Here is a 21,326-nt window from a genome sequence, read left to right on the forward strand (position 1 = left end):
CTCACATCCCTCTCCCCCCTGCACCTCACATCATTCTCCCCCCTGCACCTCACATCACTCTCCCCCATGCACCTCAAATCACCCCCCTTGCACCTCACATCACTATCCCCCCTGCACCTCAAATCACCGCCATGCACCTCATATCACCCCCCCTGCACCTCCAATCACAACCCCTGCACCTCCAATCACTCCCTGCACCTCCAATCACCCCCCTGCACCTCCAATCACCCCCCCGTGCACCTCCAATCACCCCCTTGCACCTCCAATCACCCCCCTTGCACCTCCAATCACCCCCCATGCATCTCCAATCACCCCCATGCACCTCAAATCAACTCCTGCACCTCCAATCACCCCCCTGCACCTCCAATCACCCCCCTGCACCTTCAATCACCCCCTGCACCTCCAATCACCCCCCCTGCACCTCCAAACACCCCCTGCACCTCCAATGACCCTCCCCTGCACCTCCAATGACCCTCCTCTGCACCTCCAATGACCCTCCCCTGCACCTCCAATGACCCCCCTTGCACCTCCAATTACCCCCTTGCACCTCCAATGACCCCCCTGCACATACAATGACCCCCCCTGCACATACAATGACCCCCCCTGCACCTCACCTTCCCCCCCCTCCCTAGCACCTCACTTTCCCCACCCCCTCCTCAGCACCTCACCTCCCCCCTCCCCAGCACCTCACTCCCCCCCGCCCCAGCAACTCACTTCCCCCCCTCCCCAGCACCTCGCTTTGGGAACTTAGAGGAATTTCTTTACTCTTCACTCCCCCCCTCCCCAGCACCTCACTTACCCTCCTCCCCAGCACCTCACTTCCCACCTACCCCTCCCCAGCACCTCACTTCCCCCCCCTTCCACAGCACCTCACTTCCCCCCCTTCCCAGCACCTCACTTCCCCCCCTCCCCCGCACCTCACTTCCCCCCCTCCCCAGCACCTCACTTCCCTCCACCCCCTCCCCAGTACCTCACTTCCCCCCACCGCCTCCCCAGCACTCACTTCCCCCCACCACCTCCCCAGCACCTCACTTCCCCCCACCCCCTCCCCAGTACCTCACTTACCCCCACCACCTCCCCAGCACCTCACTTCCCCCCCTCCCCAACACCTCACTTCCCCCCTCCCCAACACCTCACTTCCCCCCTCTCCCCACCACCTCACTTCCCCCCCCTCCCCAGCAGCTCACTTCCCCCCCCTCCCCAGCACCTCACTTCCCCCAACCCCCTCCCCAGGACCTCACTTCCCCCCACCCCCTCCCCAGCACCTCACCTTCCGGCGGCAGAGCACTCAGAACAGCACGCTCGCGGGCACAGGAAGTGCCACACGCATAGAGTGTGCAGTCCTGACAGCAGGAGCAGGCTCAAGGGGGAGCAGGAGCAGGCTCGAGGGGGAGGAGGGGGGAGAGCGGGCTCCCGGGCGCGGTGAAAGCGGGCTCATGGGGGGGAAAGTGGGCTCGTGGGGGGGAAACCGGGCTCGTGGGGGGGAAAGCGGGCTCAGGAGGGAGGAGGACGGGGAAAGCAGGCTCGGGAGGGAGGTGGATGGGGAAAGCGGGCTCGGGAGGGAGGAGGACAGGGAAAGCCACCGCGGGCCACACAATGAGTGCAGGGGGCCGCGTGTTGTGCAGGCCTGCTATATAGGCTTAATCGGTCATCATTGTTAATCCTGTTTGCAAAACTCCATCATCATGTACTCCATTTGTGTGACTGGTTCTCAATTAAACCTAATGGGGGCACATTTGCTAAGGTAATTGTCCATGACACACATTCCTTGCCCACAATCTGATGTATGCAGAACCTTGAATTATTATTAATGTACATTAATGTTTCCCTCTTCACGATGAGCGTTGTGTGCTGTGTTTTTTTTTTCTCCATTGAGGCTTATGTGTGAGCTGTGGTTGAAGTATTTTGCCCCTCTACAGTGGTGACAGCACGTGAAAAGTATGGGAAGAGAGTCTTATTTCTTTGGCTGTGAAACATACCAGGTGCAGAAAGGCATTGCTTTAGGGGGGACCTATGTCCCCATTGAATCCCTGGAAGGGTTGAGCACCAGAATCATCATGTCAAATGTGACCCATTTCTCCCAGGCTGCCTAATTTGCTTTCATCTGCAAGCCCTAGGAGACTTAATATCTCTAATAATATTAATATTGTTGGGCTGCAGGGATAGGGCGCATATGAAAATGCTCTTAATTAGGTGGCAGGCACAATTGCTGCTGCCAGGGATCACCAAACATTTGGGGGGTTTCCTTTGGGGTTCCATATGATGGTACTATGGAGGAGAGGTGTTACCTGTGCAAGGAGTGGGGCATCATCGCAGGAGCTACCCCAAGGGAATATAAGATCTACCCCATCTACTTCACCCACTCCTTCCTCTGCCAAAGATCCTGTTCTGTTAACCCCACCATAGGGAGGCCCTCAAGGGCTCAGGGGCCCCCTGAGGCCACAGGAGAGATCCCTGTCTCTGCTCTGGCAATTATCTGTGTACTTCCACAAACAAAGGTTGGGGAAAATAAAAAGGACACCATCGTACAGCCACCATCTATTGCTGCTGTCTCCCCACACACACACACCCTACCTAAAATATAAGAGCCTTCAAGATTGCAGTGGTGTGAAAGGAAACTCCTACTGGGGAGACAGTAGCACTCCCTCCTGGGAAATCACCGCCAGGAAGAGAAGTTAAAATTCATAATTGGGATCTGAAAGTGTTTGGAGGGATTAGGGAGTTACCCCTGGAGCAAGGGGCGGGGGGCCAGAGTTCTATAAAGCATGAGGCACTTCCTCTGGACATAGACATTGGAGGGCCCTCCCCTACCCTTCCAAATGGAAAATAGTCCCCTGAGACTTTTGTTTTGGTGCACCTACGCACCTGACACAGCTGTCTTTTGGGACAGTCAAGGTCCCCCTTCGGCTGTGACACCTATAGATGACAAACCAGGGACAATTCCCCAGATCATGTCACAATAGGAGGGGGATGAAATAGGTCTGACCCTAATTAATTATTGAGAGTTGGAAAAAGGGGGTGGTTGAGGGTATGGGAAATGGAGGTGTGGTAGCAGTTATGAGGGGAGGTGTTGTGGCGAGTGCCCCAAATTATATCGGGAAGGTGTCTGAGTTGTGCCCTCTCTGTGAGGAGTTAGTTAGTTAGGCTCTCTGAAGGAGGTTCTGCTGGACCTGACCCTTCCCATGAGGTGCTCACTGAGGAGAATCCTCTGAAGAGTTCTACAGATCCTGTGATATCTCAACTGCCTCGCCAGAGGTAGAAGAAGCGGTGAAGGCACGGTGTGCCTCTATGGCCCACAAAGCCAGTCAGGGGGCAACTACCTCTACCACACTACCACCAGCTACCCCTGAATATTCTACACCAGTGTCACAATAAGAGGTTACAATGAAGCCTACATAGAAACACAAAAGAAGGGGCCCATCATAAGGCTGAGGGGGTTAACATCCACAGGGAAGGGCACAAGATTTTATGTCCTCAGCCAGGAAGAGCCCCTGGAAGAGGGGGCTTAGTGAAGGGTGTCCTCTGGTACTGCAGAGTCAGTGGACACCTCAGCCCCAGTGATCCATATCCAGGATCTAGCCGAGTTCCTAGAAAGTACCCTCTATGGGCAAAGAAATATGAAGGTGCAGTTTGCCCTCAAGAGGTGGAAGGATGTTTCATTCATTCTCCACTCTCATGGAATATATGAGGGCCAACCACAGGGCCAGAAACTCAGGGAGCCTTGACCATAGATGTGCCTGGAAGTTTTACCACTTGTTGCGAGCCCATATGGTTACTCAATACATCATGAGCACATGTGGGAAGCACAAGATAAACTCCTGACTATCAATTGCTTTGCGCATAGGTTCACTTAAAGTCAATCGCTGTAGGAACTCGTTTAGCATGTTCCAGATGCTCTTGTTTTATGGAAGGTAGGGTATTCTGTGAGCTTCCTGCAAGAAACCCATACCACTTCAGAGGCTGAAGCAAGCTGGCATCTGCAGTGGCTAATGACAAAAAAAAAAGAGAGAGGGCGATCCTTGTGAAAATCACAATAACAAGTGCAAATGAGTGCAATAAAGTGAATAAATTGGGATAAATCCCATGAATAAATTTAGAATTGTGAATAAAGTGACACTTAGGCCTCATGCAGTAAACGGCGATAAGGCTTATCTCGACAGTTTTTTGGCAAATATGCCTACTGCGATTCAGTAAACCCCGCTAAGCTGGTGAGATAAGCAAATCTCGGGGGGGGGGGGGTTTAGCGCAAAAGAAAATCCGCTGTGCGCTTGGCAATAAGCCCTATCTTGCCGCTCATTGCCAGCTTTTCAAACTCTCTGTATTCTTGTAGCCCTGATCAGCATCTCACCGCTGATCGCCGCTCTAGAATGGAGAATTTTTCTCAAAATCGCCCCGCCACAAAAAGTTGGCAAGAAGCTGGGGCTGAGCAGTGAGACAGGACTTAGAAAAAATCAGGCCCTTTTCCTGCCTCGGATTGATGCCGGGGGTCTCCATTAATACCAGCACCGGAGCCCCCCGGCATGCAACTGATGCTGGAAAAATGCATTTACAGCCCACTTCTTAAACTTAGCGGCTAACCGCTAAAGCAATGAAGTGGTTAACCACCCGTGTCAGGCTTATTGTGGATAGCGGGGTGGGTAAAGGGGGTATTTGGCCCTTGGTGGGTGTTTAGGACTTGCAGGGGAGCAGGGGGGTTGCAGGTGGACTTACCCCCTTCATTATGGGGTCCAAGGGTTGGCCCGCGGGTGTCTGGGAGTCCCCGGGTCAGCCCCACAGGTGTCTGAGGGCCCTCGGATGGTTCCCACAGAGGTATAGGGCCCTCGGGTTGTCCCTATGGGTCCACGGGGCCCCCACAGCTGTTGGGCCCCTAGTTCTTCTCCGCAGGTGTCCCCTGTGGGTCCGTAGGTGGTACCCGTGGGCATCCAGGGGTCCTCAGGTGGTCTCCATAGGTCCCGCAGACCAAAGGTGCCAACCCTGTATGTAAAAACATAAAACATGGGCCAACATTTCAATAAATCCCGCCCCCCCGCCCTAACACATACAGTACAGTTAAAGGCAAAATAACTATTATCCAGATATGGATAATAGATTATTTGCCCATTATTAAACACAACATTAGCCAGCATAAATAAAGTAAATAAATACAGTTCTACTTACCACAGCAATATGCTATCCATCCTCCTCACGATACAGCAGGTCCTGTCCTCCGTTGGCAGACAGTATACATACATAATAAATACATTCTATTGACTCCTAACCCCTTAATCTCCTTAGCGGTTAATAACTACTATAGTAATTAAAGGGTGAACCTACCCTGCCCCGCTACCCACCCGGGAGGCCTAAGCACCCACCCTGGACCCATTATACCCACCCTGTATCCATGGAGTAGTATAGTGGTACATCATACCCATATAATAATATGGGCCTGATAAGCCTCTATAGCACTCAATGGGCACCCTAATCAAATATATTAATGCACAAAACACACAATAATAAAACATAACAAAACTCCCAAAAAACACAATTTACTAAATAAATACACTAGAAAAAATGGAAAAAGGCAGTGCACTGCCAAATAGACAGGAGGAGGCTCACAGTAAACTTAATCCTTTAATCTTGATCTGGATAAAACATAACCCCTAAAGAGCTCAAAAAACACACATCTACGCGTTTCGGGCCGTGTGCCCTTTTACATCTTGATAAAGGGCACACGGCCCGAAACGTGTAGATGTGTGTTTTTTGAGCTCTTTATGGGTTATGTTGTATCCAGATCAAGATTAAAGGATTCATTTTTCTGTGAGCCTCCTCCTGTCTTTTTGGCAGTGCACTGCCTTTTTCCATTTTTTCTAGTGTATTTATTTAGTAAATTGTGTGTTTTGGGAGTTTTGTTATGTTTTATTATTGTGTGTTTTGTGGCAGTGCACTGCCTTTTTCCATTTTTTCTCCTGTTTGCCCTTTGTGGATTTGCACGCCGTTTGGAACCACAATTGGACCACACAGAGGACCTGGGAACTCAACAGTGAGTTACCCTTGTGGATTTATATACTTATCAGCTTTAGTTGGGACATTATTTGTACTATACATGTGTGCTAGAAAGCACTAGGTACTATTCCCCTATCCCCTGCCAGGGATGCTGTATCTATATCCTATAGAGTGAAATGTCTAAGCGGAGATTTATATCTTATGAAGCGCTGGTCACCTCTATCTAAATAAATAAACTAGCCAGCTAATCCAATTAATGCAAGCAATAACCAGATCAACAATGAATGAATTAAAACATTAACCAATCAAAGCACTAAATTAATAAAACAACTCAGAATTATTTCAAACAGTAACCAATCAAAACAATTAATTACTAAAACAACTCAAAACTAATTGTAACAGTAACCAATCAGAACAATTAATTAATACAACAGAAATGAATTAATAGAAACATTAACCTACCAATAAATTAATTATTTTAAAATATCTGAAACACAACCATTAAACTCATTAGTCAACACAAGACATTAATTAAAATAAAAAATCAATTACAAACATTTTATTTACATGAAGCAACAACATACCAAAGCATGACATCCACATATTAAAGTGACATCGCAAAAATCACCACCCATACAAAGCCAGAAATGCCCCAAAAATATTGTCCTAATAATGCATTGATCTGTACCCGAAAGTGGTACAGATTAATACAGTATCAGTCAATGTGCCCTCCCAAAAAAAAAAAAATACAGATCCAGTGTTAAAACCTGTAAAAAAAAAAATACATTTACAAACATGCAATATTTAACTTACCATTAGAAGCGCTGGCCTTCCGACTCCCGGGGAAACAGGAAGCTCACGTCCCTCGAAGGCCTCAAACAGCATCCAATGCCACCCGCCATGAAGATCCGCTCAGGTACAAAAATCTCCTTTTTTCTTTCTTTAATCAGCTTCTTCTATCTTCATCTGTCACTATTTCTTGATTTCTTAATCTTCTGTCTTCATCGGTCAATCCATAAAACCCCATGGGTAATCCCAACCGATGTTGTCTCGTCGTCTTCTTGGGCTCAAATGAGGCGTCACAGCCTTAAATAGGGCTTGTGATGTCACATTTGGGTGGGAACTGGTTTAACAGCCATCTGATTGGCTGTTAAAACCATGTGCCGGCATAATTTTTTTTATGACATCACTTAAAGGGAATAATGCCAGCCAATTAGAATAGCTGTGCTTCATTTCCCTCTAAGATGACGTCACTAAATCTTGATGGTCAGAGGAGGGATCTCTATTGTGATGTTGTGAAAAATATTTTGAAAGACTATCGGCTAACATTCCTCCTGTTTTCTAGGAACCTTGTACTCATTGTACGTGTGGTTCTGCCCACATATTGGGGACCACAGGAACAGGATATGAGGTAAATGACAAAGGTAGAAAGGCAGTTAATTCTACCCTTTACCTCATATTCCTTATGATTGGAGAAGGAGCAAAAACCATTACTGGTAACAAGATGTTTACATGTGAGATAGCGTTTGCGTCCACATGAAAAGTTACCGCAAAGTTGAGTAGAAACCACAGAGCCTCCTTTAGCGAAATCTCTCAACCGGCTAGGGGCCAGGATGTTCTTAATATTTCTGGCCTTTTTATATGCACCCGGTATATTAGGTCAGCGGTGCGCAAACTGGGGGTCGCAAAATTATATAGGGGGGGGGGGCGCGGGCTGCGTTTGGGAAACCTTGGGGCGGGCAGAGCTGTGCACAGGCGGCCAGAAGCTCCGTACTGAGGCTGCTTCCCTGCTGTGTCTTGCAGAGGGGGTGGGGCCTTGCTACGGGGCCTTCCCTGCACACAGAAACGGCCCTCCTCCTCCTGTTTGTTACCCGCCCGTTTTCAGCAGCACATGGGGGGACTGAGCAGGCTTAGTTACTCCCTCTCCCCACCCACCGTGTGTGTGTGTGTGTTTGTGTGTGTGGGAGGGGGGGTTATGTGGGGGGGGTTGTGTGTGTGTGTTTGGGGGGGTTGTGTGTGTGTTTGGGGGGGTTGTGTGTGTGTGGGGGGGGTTGTGTGTGTGTGTGGGGGGGGGGGTCTGTGTGGGGGGGGTTGTGTGTGTGTGGGGGGGGGGGGTTTGAGTGTGTGGGGTTGAGTGTGGGGTTGAGTGTGTGGGGTTGAGTGTGTGGAGTTGAGTGTGTGTGTGGTGATTGATTGTGTGTGTATGGTGATTGAGTATGTGTGCTGTGTGTTGTCTGTTATTGTGTGTGGGTGTTGTGATTATGTGTGTGTGTTGTGAATATGTGTGTGTTGGTGTTGTGATTATGTGTGTGTGGGTGTTGTGATTGTGCTTTGCACAAACTGGGAGGGGGGCACCCCGGGCGCAAGATTTAGGCGGGTCGCATGCGTCAAAACCTGGGAGCGCAGGTGAAAAATATGTGCGCGGGCGGGCAGCCAAAGATGTGCGCGGGTGGCCGAACGGGATAGTGCAGGTGGCAGCCACGTGATTCGGAGGTACGGGGGAGGATCACGCACGAGCGCTGTGATGTCAAACGCCCCTCCCTCCGGTGTCTGCCCTACAATAGTGCTGTGTTCCTGCTCTCCTCCGCTGGCAACCTGCTTTGCTGCTATCCTCTGCAAGTGAAAGGGTAGGCTGCCACTATATCAATCATACTATGAATGTACAGAAATAATGTAAAAAAATCTGTGAAAACACTTCCCTGCTCGTGCTTGCAAAATTATGCAGGACACCCTGTGCTCATGCTTGGAGAGCTGGTGATGTCTCCATTCTTAGCGGCAGCGTTGATGCAGCCTAATTTTGCAAGAGCGAGCTGTTGAAGTATGTAAGTATTTAGACTGCGCTTATAGTGCCGGCGACGCGACGTCGCCCGAAAAAAATGCATTGTCGCCGCCGCGTGCCCTTATAGTAAGCGCGACAGGCGACGTGATTTTTTGAAGCCGGCAATATTTGATTTTTCAGGGGCTGTCGCCTCATGTGACAGCCCCTGAACCAATCAATGGCCTGGTCGCCCGCGCCGCCACAAAGCGAAATACAACTTTCGCAAGCGGCAACGGGTGACGTCACGTGTCTCCGTCGCGGGCACAATATGCGCGGCCTTAGACATATTTGTATTTACATTGTATACCGTTTAATAAAAGGTTTTTTTTTTTCATGTGATTATGATTACATCAGGCAGGGGGGGCCCGAGAAATTTCATGGATAAAAAGGGGGGCTCGGCATAAAAAGTTTGCTCACCCTTGTATTAGGTGGTAGTGTAGGCTTTTAAGGATACTCCAATGTTTGCTCAACACACCTTTTATTTTGGAGGCTGATTGATTGTATTTGGTAATGAATCTGGGACAGATATCTTGATTAGATCCCTTATCACTATTCGTAGCCTCAGGATTATGGGAGTGAATCTTATTCTTGGATAGATTTAGAAGTGTATCCTTATCAATATTTTTAATTAATTAAAGATTTTAGTGACATAATCCTTATTGTAACCTTTTTCAGTAAATTTGGAAACTAACTCATATCAATGTGTTCCAAGTCTCGTTGAGATGAACAATTTCTTTTGATCCGATAGAACTGAATTTTGGTATATTTTCCAGCAATTTAATGTGATGGTTACTCGACGCATGAAGGTAATCATTTACAGCCACTTCTTTCAAATGAGTTTTAGTATATATTTGATCATCACCACCATCTGTCACGTACAATTCGAGATCTAGAAACAATGTGTCTGAATTGGATCTCAAATGTATAGACATCAGAGATGTCAGCTCCTAACTCCAGTGCTCAAAGTTCCTCATCAGTCTTTTGGATCAGAGGAAAAAGGCTGTAAACAGAGAGGGTTTCCTTCTCTCAATGTGAATTACTCACGGTTTGGTGATCAGCTGGTAAATGGAGAGTAGCGTGGCTGGTGCGTCTCTGAGGGGTCTGGTATTCAACCACTCAGTGTGTGCTATCTAGATGTGTACCTCGACTGGCTCATCAATTATGGCACTGGCGTTGTCGAGTTGTAGGGTCTCGATATCCCCCTGATCACCACTCTTCCGCCAGCAGTCCTCTGCAACACAGCACTCCATCCCCTGGACGCTCCGACCGGATTCTCAGCCTCTCTCTCCAATCAGCTTTACGTCATCACTCGCTGGGTGGGTAGTAAAGGTATCATAAGGTGGCCTGCAGTCTGCAGTCTCAAAACAGCCCTTGAATCCTCCGGTCTGCGTGCTCCCAAGTAAGATAAATCAGCATGTAGAAACTTTTTGAGATTCTTCAAATGTTTAACGTCAATGAGATGGGTCTGTCATTTACATTTGAGATCCATGTAGAAACTCCCAAAAAGGGAAAAAACTGGTGCACAGTGTCAGTCGTGGGGAGAATAATTCAGAAGGGTTTATTCATATAAAAACATGGACAGAACACAACTAATTCAGTCACTCTAACGCGTTTCACACGCAGGGTGCTTTATCAAAGAGTAACAGGTAAGTAGTGAATCACATTTTTATAGCATCTCAAATCCCTCATTCAGACATCTTCCAATCACATTGTGTCAAGTATTGGATCTTTGGGAGATGGTCTGTCACGGTATGTGGACACATATTTGAAACCATTAGTTTTTGGGTTGCCCTCTTTCATACGCGACACAACAGATCTACTCATGGTATTAGAAACAATCACATGAAAAAATAGTTATAGATGGGTCACCATGGATATCATTTCTTTGTACACAAATATCGATCACAGTCATGGTATTAGAGCCACACAATATTTTCTCAATTCGTCATATTTATCTATTGCACAGCGCACCTTTCTCACAGATTCTATAATATTTTTACTCACACACAATTATTTTTATTTGATTTACAATTTTATTTGCAGAAGAAGGGGACAGCAATGGGTACCTCGTTCGCCCCTTCTTATGCAAATTTATTAATGGGTTTTTGGAGCACGTACACATTTATGGAAGCACTAATCAATTTCATCACCATATTATTTTTTACAAGTGTTTTATAGATGATTTTATTTTTATTTGGGATGGTGATGAACATACACTTAACACTTTCATTGATATACTTAATATCAATGATATTAATTTACACTTCACGACAGAAACAAACACGGAATGTATCAATTACTTAGATGTCACATTATATGTTGATACAGACAATCACATTCATTCGAACGTATATAGGAAAGCACATTCTAGGAATTCATTTCTTAATGCCACGAGTAGTCATCCATAATCATTAATCAATGGAATTCCTAAGGGACAATTCCTACGATACAAAACATTGTGTTCAAGAGAAAACATTTTTCTTGAGCAATCACAAGATTTATATCGCAGATTTGAACAAAGAGGGTACCCCAGAAAAGTTATTACTTCAGCCTTTGAACAAGCAAAATACACTGACAGAAGGGACCTACAGTATTGGGCTACAATAAAACAAAATGTAAGCAAAGAGACAAACAAGAGTTTATTACAAAATATAATAGACAATCAACACATCTCTATGATCCTGAAGAAACATTGGAATACACTAAGATTGGATGAAGACCTCAAACCAATCTTGACATGTGGACCACGCATAGTCTTTAAGAAGGCCAATACAATTGCATCATCAGTGTCTCCCACCCTGTTCATCTCTGTGGATGAATATAGGAACATTCGGGGTATTCCCAAGGTTTTTTTTCCTGTGGCTACTGCAATTTTTGCAGATATGCAAAACCTTTAAAAAGAATAAGAAAACCACAATCAAAAGAGAGTCATAAGATACAAACTTTCATCAACTGTCACACTAGCTTTGTCATATACACACTTTGGTGTGGGTGCGGGAAGTGCTATGTGGGTCGGACAATAAGATCCCTAAAAATGAGGATCTCCGAACATGTCAGACTTATTAAGAACCATGATACGACTCATCCTGTTTCTAGACATTTTTCAAGTTGTGACAAAGGTGGTATTAATAATTTCCATTTTTCAGGTCTTGAGCATGTTGTTCTACACACTAGAGGGGGAGATAGACTTAATCTGCTCAATCGTAGAGAGATGTATTGGATCTTTTTCTTTTATGAGATACATTAAATCCCAAAGGAATCAACATAGATAGGGATTTAAAACATTTCCTTATTTAATTATGTAATTATGCAATAAGATATTAAACTTATTGTCTGATCCCATCTGCTGTGTAGAATTATACAGATGTTTGATGGAGGTGGAATTTATACACCCTCATCATACATTTGGATAGGTTCTATACTTTCTCCATTAATTTTCTTATTCATCTATATTTAGTTCATTTGTATAGAGGAATATGTCATACATTTGATTTACTAAGATAATGTTTTTATTATAACATTCTGATAGCTACTTGCAACATCAATATGTCATGGTGATTGATAAATGTGATACAATGCTTTTTGATGTCTTATAATTTATATTATATTCATTATGATATAAATCACATTAACAAGGATATCAACAAAAGTTTTTGATTGTTTTTATTCTTTTTGTTCATCACATTTTTTCATTGTTGTTGTATAACACATACACTGGCGACACACTTTATTCGAGCTCGGCTAGTCCCACGAATTCGGGTATACTCGGGTGTATTGAGGTTTGTGACTGTTTTCTGCCCGAGTGCATTGCGTTATTTTCCAGGCAGGGATTGAAGCATTTTATTCCCGCTGGCTGCAATACTGCACAGTATATATATATATACTGCATTACAATTCATGAATTTATGCCATCTGGTAGACACGCGAAGCATTGCAGCCTATTAAATCCTAATCATTATCATTTAACAGATCAGCCGCCCGTCAGCCAGGCATGAACCCAGGCTGGGAAGGCAAACGCAACAGGGCTTGTCAGAGGTGAGGAGCGGCGCATTCCAGGTATCTGCCAGGTACATACTGGGTATTTGCTCGAATAAAGTGTGTCGGTGCAGTACTGTATATTGTATAGGGAGATTTTTATCTCTTTATGTTTTCACCTAAGTGTTTTGTCTGTGTGTTCTTTCTGATTAATCACATTCTTGTAGGCAACTCCCCTTCATTTACATACTAACATCTGACAGGGATTACAATCACTTGTGTGTTTGGAAGATGTCTGAATGAGGGAATTGAGATGCTATAAAAATGTGATTCACTACTTACCTGTTACTCTTTGATAAAGCACCCTGCGTGTGAAATGCGTTAGTGACTGAATCAGTTGTGTTCTGTCCATTTTTTTATATGAATAAACCCTTCTGAATTATTCTCCCCATGACTGACGCTGTGCACCAGTTTTTTCCCTTTTTGGGAGTTTCTACATGGATCTCAAATGTAAATGCCAGACCCATCTCATTGACGTTAAACATTTGAAGAATCTCAAAAAGTTCTGATTCCTCTCCTTCCCAGATGATGATGATCTCATCTATGAAATGGCCATAGAACACGAGACCCTCCCCCAGTCTAGTATTGGCCCACACATGTAGGTCCTCCCACATCCCCATGTATAGGTTTGTATAAAAGATATACTGGAAAGTATAAAATCTTTTTGACCTTGATGTAATAAGGGATCTTTATCCAAAGTTGCCCGTGTGCGTCAAAACGCGTCAGGGTACATCATCACGCGACACTACGTTATCACACAGGCGCGTGATCAGTCCGGATCGCGTGCGGAGCAGATTTGTGGCCAATACAACTAAGAAGGCTTCACTGAGGCTCCACACAGACCTTTTTGTGGCTATTCCAAAGGAGTTTTTTCAGCATTCCAGCGTACAGTCTGTTTTCCCGTTTATGGCGTGTGATCGTGATTGCGGATTGCAGACACAGAGATATCTGGCTGGTGATGATATTAATTCACAAATTGCTTGTTTTAAACCTACCTTTGTGAGTGAATTTCTTCCCCCATCCTTTTCCTTTTCCCATCAATAAATGTATAATTTTACGCTATGGGGCGTGCGCTCTCTTTTCTCTCTCTCTCTCTCTCTCTCTCTCTCTCTCTCTCTCTCTCTCTCTCTCTCTCTCTCTCCCTCTCTCCCTCTCTCCCTCTCTCCCTCTCTCCCTAAATAGAGGAAATAATTTGACACTGACACAATTTTCATAATTTTGGCTCTGTACTCCACCACAATGGATTTGATATGAAACAACCGAGATGCAATAGAAGTGCAGACTTTCAGCTTTAATTCAAAGGGTCCCTTTGAGGCTTTGCCAGGCTTTGCCAGGCCTTTACTGCAGCTGTCTTCAGTTGTTGTTTGTTCGTGGGTCTTTCTGTCTTACGTTTTGTCTTCAGCAAGTGAAATGTATGCTCGATCGAGTTGAGATCAGGTGATTGACTCGGCCACTGTAGAATATTCCACTTCTTTGCCTTAAAAAAATTCCTGGGTTGCTTTCGCAGTATGTTTTGGGACTTTTTTTTATAATCCAAAGCATCAACAGGATCTTGATCTGTGTTCTTCTGTCTTCTTTCTTGTCCTTCTGGGGTCTTCTGGGGTCTTCTGGCGTCTTCTGGGAGTCTTCTTACCGTCTGCTGCCACGCCCCGGTAATCTTCTTTCTTCCGGAGGTCCGTCCTCCTCGGCGTCTGCCTTCAAAATGAGACGACATAGGCTTTTATAGGCCTATGACATCACATTATCATCAAATGGTTCCCACGGCCCTGATTGGCTGTGAAAACCATGTGATTTTGGGGGGAAACATTAATTTTGATGACGTAATTTAAAGGCAAAGACGCCAGCCAATCAGAATGGCTGTGCTTCAATTGCCTTTAAGATGACGTCATGAAAAGAAAGATGGCCGGCCTGACATGGTACGGTAGCCAATCAGAGCGTGGGAACAACATCCATACTCTGATTGGCTTTAGTAGACCATGTGACAGAAGCTTTGGGAATAATGGATGTGACGTCATTTAAAGCCTGTCACATGGTACTAGAGCCAATCAGAGTTGGGATGTAGTTCCCACGCTCTGATTAGCTACCGTACCATGTGTGGCCGGCCACCTTTCTTTTCATGACGTCATCTTAAAGGCAATTGAAGCACAGCCATTCTGATTGGCTGGCGTCATTGCCTTTAAATGACGTCATCAAAATTTATTTTTCCCCCAATAAACATGCTATTATGCCTTAACCCTTCATTGCCTTAGCGGCTATCCGCTATGGTAATGAAGCAGCATTAATGTATTTTAATAATATTGTGCGGGAGCAGGGGGTCCCCTGAGCTGAACCGCATTGATTTCTGGCTCAGGGACCCCCTGCTTCCCGAGTTACAGGCCCCGGTATCAGGCATCGGTGCCAGTGTCAACGCCATCTTTATAGCGGGCACGTCGTGTTTGGGATGCTATAAAGATGGCGGCGACACTGGCAACCGATGATCCATACCGGGGCCTGTAAACCGGGATGCAGGGGGTCCCTGATCCAAAAATCAATGCGGTTCAGCTCAGGGGACCCCCTGCTCCCGTACACTATTATTAAAAATACATTAATGCTGCTTCATTACCATAGCAGATAGCCGCAAAGGTAAAGAATGATTGTTTATTTATATGTGTGTTTTACTCATAGTGTAGATGTGCAGAGGGTCTCCGGAGCTGAACCGCTTTGGTTTTAGGTCCGGGGACCCCCTGTTTCCTGAGATACAGCCAGCCTTTCTCTGAAGTAGGTCCCGGCTGACTGTGACTGGCCTGGCCCTTCCTCTTCCAGGCCCACATGTAATGTGTATGTAACGTGTGATACAGAAGGGTCCCCTGATTGGTCAATTGCACACGACCCTCCTACTTAACAAGCCATCAGCATCCCCCCCAAGGTCTAAACTTGAATCTTGGGCCTCACAAAGGGATCAGCTGACCTACTGTACATTTATCATAGATTTTAAATAATAAAATTTAGCATTAGCAGCACTACAAATATTTAATATTTTTAATAAAGCGATTTTTTTATTACACATTATTTATAATTGATATTCTGTTTGCGCTTTTAGTTTATGTTCCACTCAAGAGCATCTTGACTGGTGAATATTAGCAAATATTTGTGTAACGGTGTTTCTGGCCCGGCCTGACCCACCCAATCTCACATTGGCCCCTGTGGTCTAACCGGACCCCATTACAGTGTGAATATGCCTGATGGTGCACCTGCTGGCTACAGGACTCCTGAGTCTCCCGCATGATGGTGTGTGGGGAGAACCCGTCAGACAGGCAGCTGAGGTAGTGTGCTGAGTCTCACCTAGTTCCAGTGCAGCGCCTCCACCTCACCAGGGTCCCTGCGTCCGCAAGGGGATGATCCTGGCGAGGAACTCCTCCGTGGTGCTCCTCTCTGTACACTCATTCCAGATAGATACACGAGAGGGTTTCTGGCTGAACTCATCTTTATTGACACGGTGGGCATAGCTGCCCTCCACAAGGAGTATCTTCAGCCGCTCATCTCGCCAGTGCTCCCTTTAGTTAGGTATGTCACCCAGATCAGGGATTCACTTATTCCCGCAGGAATCACTGTCCTGTGCCAGGTCCCTGGACACAGCCTCCCATGGAGTTACTATAACATAACTGACACTCTGATAGAACTTGAACTCCTTCCTCAGCTCTGACAAGAACTGGAACTCCTTTCTCTGCAGAACAACTACTAACCAACTCAGGTAGAACTTTCCAGCAACTAACTTTTAGACACAGTGCTGTGCCTTATGTAAGCTTCTGAGGCTGACACATCTCTGACATCACTAACCATGGAGTCAGAGCATGTGACCAGTCCCAGCCATACACAGAGCACCCCACCAGGGTGTGAGGGGAAACCTCCATAATTACTGCTGGCATGCCCACACTTACCAGGCCTTACTGCCAACAGGAGAGATGACTGTAGGCATTTTACATGACCGCTACATTTGCAAATTCTATAGATACTGTATTTGCATAAAAAGATTGAGAACTGCAGTATGCATTTTTAACCTTGCAAATTGACAAATAGGCTTCAATCAAATGTTCAGCCAATAACAAACAATTGCAGGAACTTTGCAAAGTGATTTGAGAATATATATATATATATATATATATATAAAATCTCCACCCTGAAATATAGTTGTTTTAACTCTTTCCCCCTTTATTCATTTACTCTGCAAACTTTAAAATCGCTGCCCTTTTTCTTCCACAAGTTACCTTTCTTTTCTTTTTCTTTGCTTTATTTGTGTTAATAAATGTTTAAATTGTGGTAGAATATTTGCAACACAACAGTTTATTCACTGTACAGTAGTAAAATAATACAAGTTATTTACTGTATTATTCTGTTCTTAGCCCTATATACATAATGTCAGTTAAAATTGTAGTATTAAGGAGGATCAGACATACTACTTACTACGTGTGATATTGCTTATGTTTCTTAGATTAATTCTATCCTTAGACAATGTCATTTATCCCTTAGGTACTTTAGGATCTTCTGATACTGCTCAATGGACTAATAAATCTCATTATAGGGGTTTACAAAACTCTAATCCTTTGTTAGCTTGATCAAATTATCAGGCTCGTGTATTTTCATCTCTTTTCTTTCTGGTCTGACATTTTATGCTGGTTTCAGAATAACACACATATTTTTCACACCATTGTTTTCACTGAAGTCTTCATTTAAATGAAGATAACTGGATTAAATTTTCCACCGTTAGCCATGCTCTAACAAGTGAAGTTAAAGAATGTCTATAGCCAGCCGTCTATGATTTAATGAGGCATATTATTTAGGAGATAGCTATACTGTAGGGCTATACTGTGTCTTTCAGCAATTGAAAGGTGTCTAAAAAATAGTATGACTGAGACCTAGAGCACATTATTTTGGGGCACCAAAAGCTGCACATGAAATTAATTAAATTTGTATCCAAATAATTAAAGGGATATTTTTCTCTTCTGAGCATCAACCATCAAATAACCCCATATTAAGGTGCAAAGAGGATAGAAATAAGAGAATGGGTGCACCAGTTCTCCAAAAAATGCAGGCGGTTAAGTGGACGATTCCTCTTGGGTAGTTTCTGCGACTTCTGACTTTCAAATGCAGGGCGATTATTTATAGGAGAAATTGTGGATAAAAAGCTGCGAGAGGCATTAACTGGACCGAGCGTAGAAAAGGGCCTTACATTTGACACAACGGGATTTAATATTTTCTAAACAGAGACAAAACGAAGATTCTCAAGATAAAATGAATCTTATACTTGATTACTCCCCATTTTCAAAAGAAATGTGTATAGAAATTGGGATATGTTTTGATCCTACAACTGAACATATTTTTAAATAAACTGAGGATTACTTTTAGAAAAGGGACATCTATTAGGGACTCTTTTGTAAACAGTGATTTACCTTCAGATAAATAGGAAACTTGGTTGGAAAAAAGCCCCAAAGGGAATTTTAGATGTGTATCCTGCAGCCTCTGCAATTCTATTATTGTACAAAAGTTATTTTCTTGTGATGATCAATTTTATAGATTGGATAACTTTTTCAACTACACAAATACCTTTGTTGTGTATCATCTGATTTGTCCATGTGGGTACTGTATATTTATGTTGGTTAAACCCTAAGGAAAATGAAACAGAGAGTTCTGGAACATAAGCGATCAATTAAAACAAACTGGATTGTATTCTGCGCATTGCAGAACACTTTAGACTGTCCTCAATAGTAATATAAATCTCTTAAAATGTAAGTATATTGAATGGATATCAAGATAGTGGGAGAAAGGGAACATTTGCTACTTCAGAGAGAATCCTTTTGGAACCATTCTTTAAAAGCCATAGGTGAAAAAGGCTTTAATGCTGATAATGATCTGACTGTGTTTGTTTAGACCATAGTTCTCTCCCGATATGGAATACTCTTTTATTATTAATTTTAATAATGTGAAGTTTTTTTCTTCTTTTCTTAATGGTATATATGAGTTAAATTTTTTACTGGGATAAATGAACACCTGCTGTTTTAAGAGAGGAGTGTTTTCAGGTATGAATTCTGCCTAGTATTTCCTCTTCCTGAAAAAGCATTGGCTGGTGTGTCTACCTGTTCCCTGGTCTTACCTCCACAGTGTAGCATATCTTACGCTGTTTTGGGATTTTTTACATGGCACATAGAGGTTGGTGTATATTTCTGTTTGTGTATGTTTATTTTGTGTGCTGTTGCAGTTTTTACTTTGGAATAAATAAAATGTTTTGGGTTTTTTTGAGAACTGGTTTACCCATCCTCTTTTTTTTTTTCCTCTTGGCACTTTAATTTAGTCTAACAAAATAACACCACTTAGTAAATATGAGTAAATATGAGCTGTATTTTTAGCGGTTCTATTTCTTTGTCTGTTCTTGGTGGAAAAGAGTAACAGAAGGCAAAGTATTGTTTTCTTTTAGAGAAACAACAAATGTACAGATGTAGCCAATGTTATTTTGCCCGTTAATCCAATACTCTCTGGATAAGCTATTGCATCACTGCATTATTACACGGCTCCATTGCATCACTGAGATGCCCAAAATGATGCACCACCATCTGCCATTTAACAACATTATTTTACAATATCGATGCATTATTACAGTATGTGGAATAATTTTTGCTACATTTGTAAACAAAGATTTTTTTTTTAATATAAAGTTGTAATATATACGGATTGTGTATGAAGCTGGCCATAGAGTTGCATCTTATTCGTAACTGAACAAGTGCATCAGAAAAGGTGATCTTGATCTTGATTGAAATAAATGTTATCACAGCAAAGATAATGATGGAGAAATAAGGAAACTCAAAATTATACAAGTCCAAATACAAAAAATGACCCCAGATGAAATCCACTGGGACGAAACATGTTGGGCCTTTTTTGATGCTTTGAGGCCACTGTACCCAATCTCCTGAGAAGCCCTGATTGGAAGGAGACTGCTGAGATGGCAAATGCGGCGGAGTGCCCCCACTGCGGGTGAGAGACGCTGGCAGAGGCAATCGCGGTCTGTTCCTGTCTGAGTAGTGGAGTGGTCGCATCGGGTACTGTTATCTAAGGAGAAGGGTTGAAGTGCCCCTGAAGTCACTTCTTGTTTACTTCTTACCAGTGGGGAGAGTGTGAGTGTGTTACCATCCCCTCTGTGTTGTTCGTCATCTTAAAGTAAATGTTAATGCACTATATCCTTGCATTTGTGTTTCTTCATATGAGGGTCTACAAAGAGTATGCTGACCTGGAGAATCTTCTACTTTGAGTTACAGTATCAGGGCCGCTACAGGGGGCTTATATAAAAAAACACATATGAAGTACTAGATCAGACAACCCCAATACAATCGTTAATACAGATAATAGATACAAATATAAATAGCAACGGTTACTGTATATACTCATAAGGGGAAACCAAATAGGTCCCACAAATGAGACATATAAAGTACCTGGGTACTAAAGAGAAAGTGGAGAAGATAACATAGAAAACAAATTTTATCAATGTATAGGCATGACCATCACTAAATACATAAACATTATAATGGCTAAAGATATGAACAAAGTCCCAAATATTAGCAAAACGGTCTCGAATAGTATATTATTCACAGTGGTTCCTGAGTCCAAGTAAAGATGGCACCATGGGATCATACAGACGCCAATCCTCCATGCTGTGAGGAGTGTCTGCTCAAACTGGACATCAGTTAACCAGATTTTCACATACCTACAGTATTTTGAGAACAGGCACTGATCGACTGCCACCTACAATTAAACCAATCTGTGGTTCAGTTTTTATCATTCTAAGCATATTCTTTTTTAAATTGTATAATTGAAAAGCAAGAAAATGTCGATAGCATTTTTTGTTTTAAAGGTGTACATTATTGAGGAACTATCCAAAATGAACAAAAAATGAAAGTGGTGGGTGATATCTAGTTCTCACATTAGAAACCAGCAGGTACACACCCTATTGCACATCTCCTTCATGACATTAGAAGACAGAATAAAAGGCTTCTGTAATAAAAAAAGAACATGTACCTTCATCAGGAGTGTTATGTAACACCTTACTAGAAATTCCCATTGCCCTGCCTGTCAGTCCTGGTAGCTGCAGGCAGTACCAGGGTTAAGTCCTCACAAGGCTCTGACATGTGAGTTTGTATCAATTATGTTATTCTAATGTTGCAATTCCAAGGCACATGTCTGGCCTTGTGCTTCTCTAGAAGTTGCTAGAGGGTCAAATGCCTAGTGGTGTGACCAAGTGGAAATAGTTAATTTGCCCAGATACTGGGGCAGAGTGTTGGCCACACCCTGAGTATAGAGGTGGGGACCCACATTTTTTGTAATCAGACCTCCAGGGGCCTGAGACCTGACCCCCACACCTCCAGAGGACCCCAGGCTCCAGATAACATCAGGGAGGTCTCCAGGCTATCCTGGCCTGTAAAGCAGGAAACAATAGAACACCTTTTATTTTTTTCCATATAGGGACAGT

The 21,326-nt window shown here is 43.9% G+C and overlaps 1 protein-coding gene across 6 annotated transcripts in view; it reads left to right on the forward strand.

The window, feature by feature from the left end:
- The window catches only part of CSMD3 (CUB and Sushi multiple domains 3), a 1,548,521-nt gene that overhangs the window by 389,927 nt on the left and 1,137,268 nt on the right, over positions 1-21,326 (forward strand). The gene's annotated exons all lie outside the window — the stretch shown is intronic.

The sequence above is a fragment of the Ascaphus truei genome, chromosome 2, assembly GCF_040206685.1.
Source record: "Ascaphus truei isolate aAscTru1 chromosome 2, aAscTru1.hap1, whole genome shotgun sequence".
In the NCBI taxonomy this organism is placed as follows: Eukaryota; Metazoa; Chordata; class Amphibia; order Anura; family Ascaphidae; genus Ascaphus; species Ascaphus truei.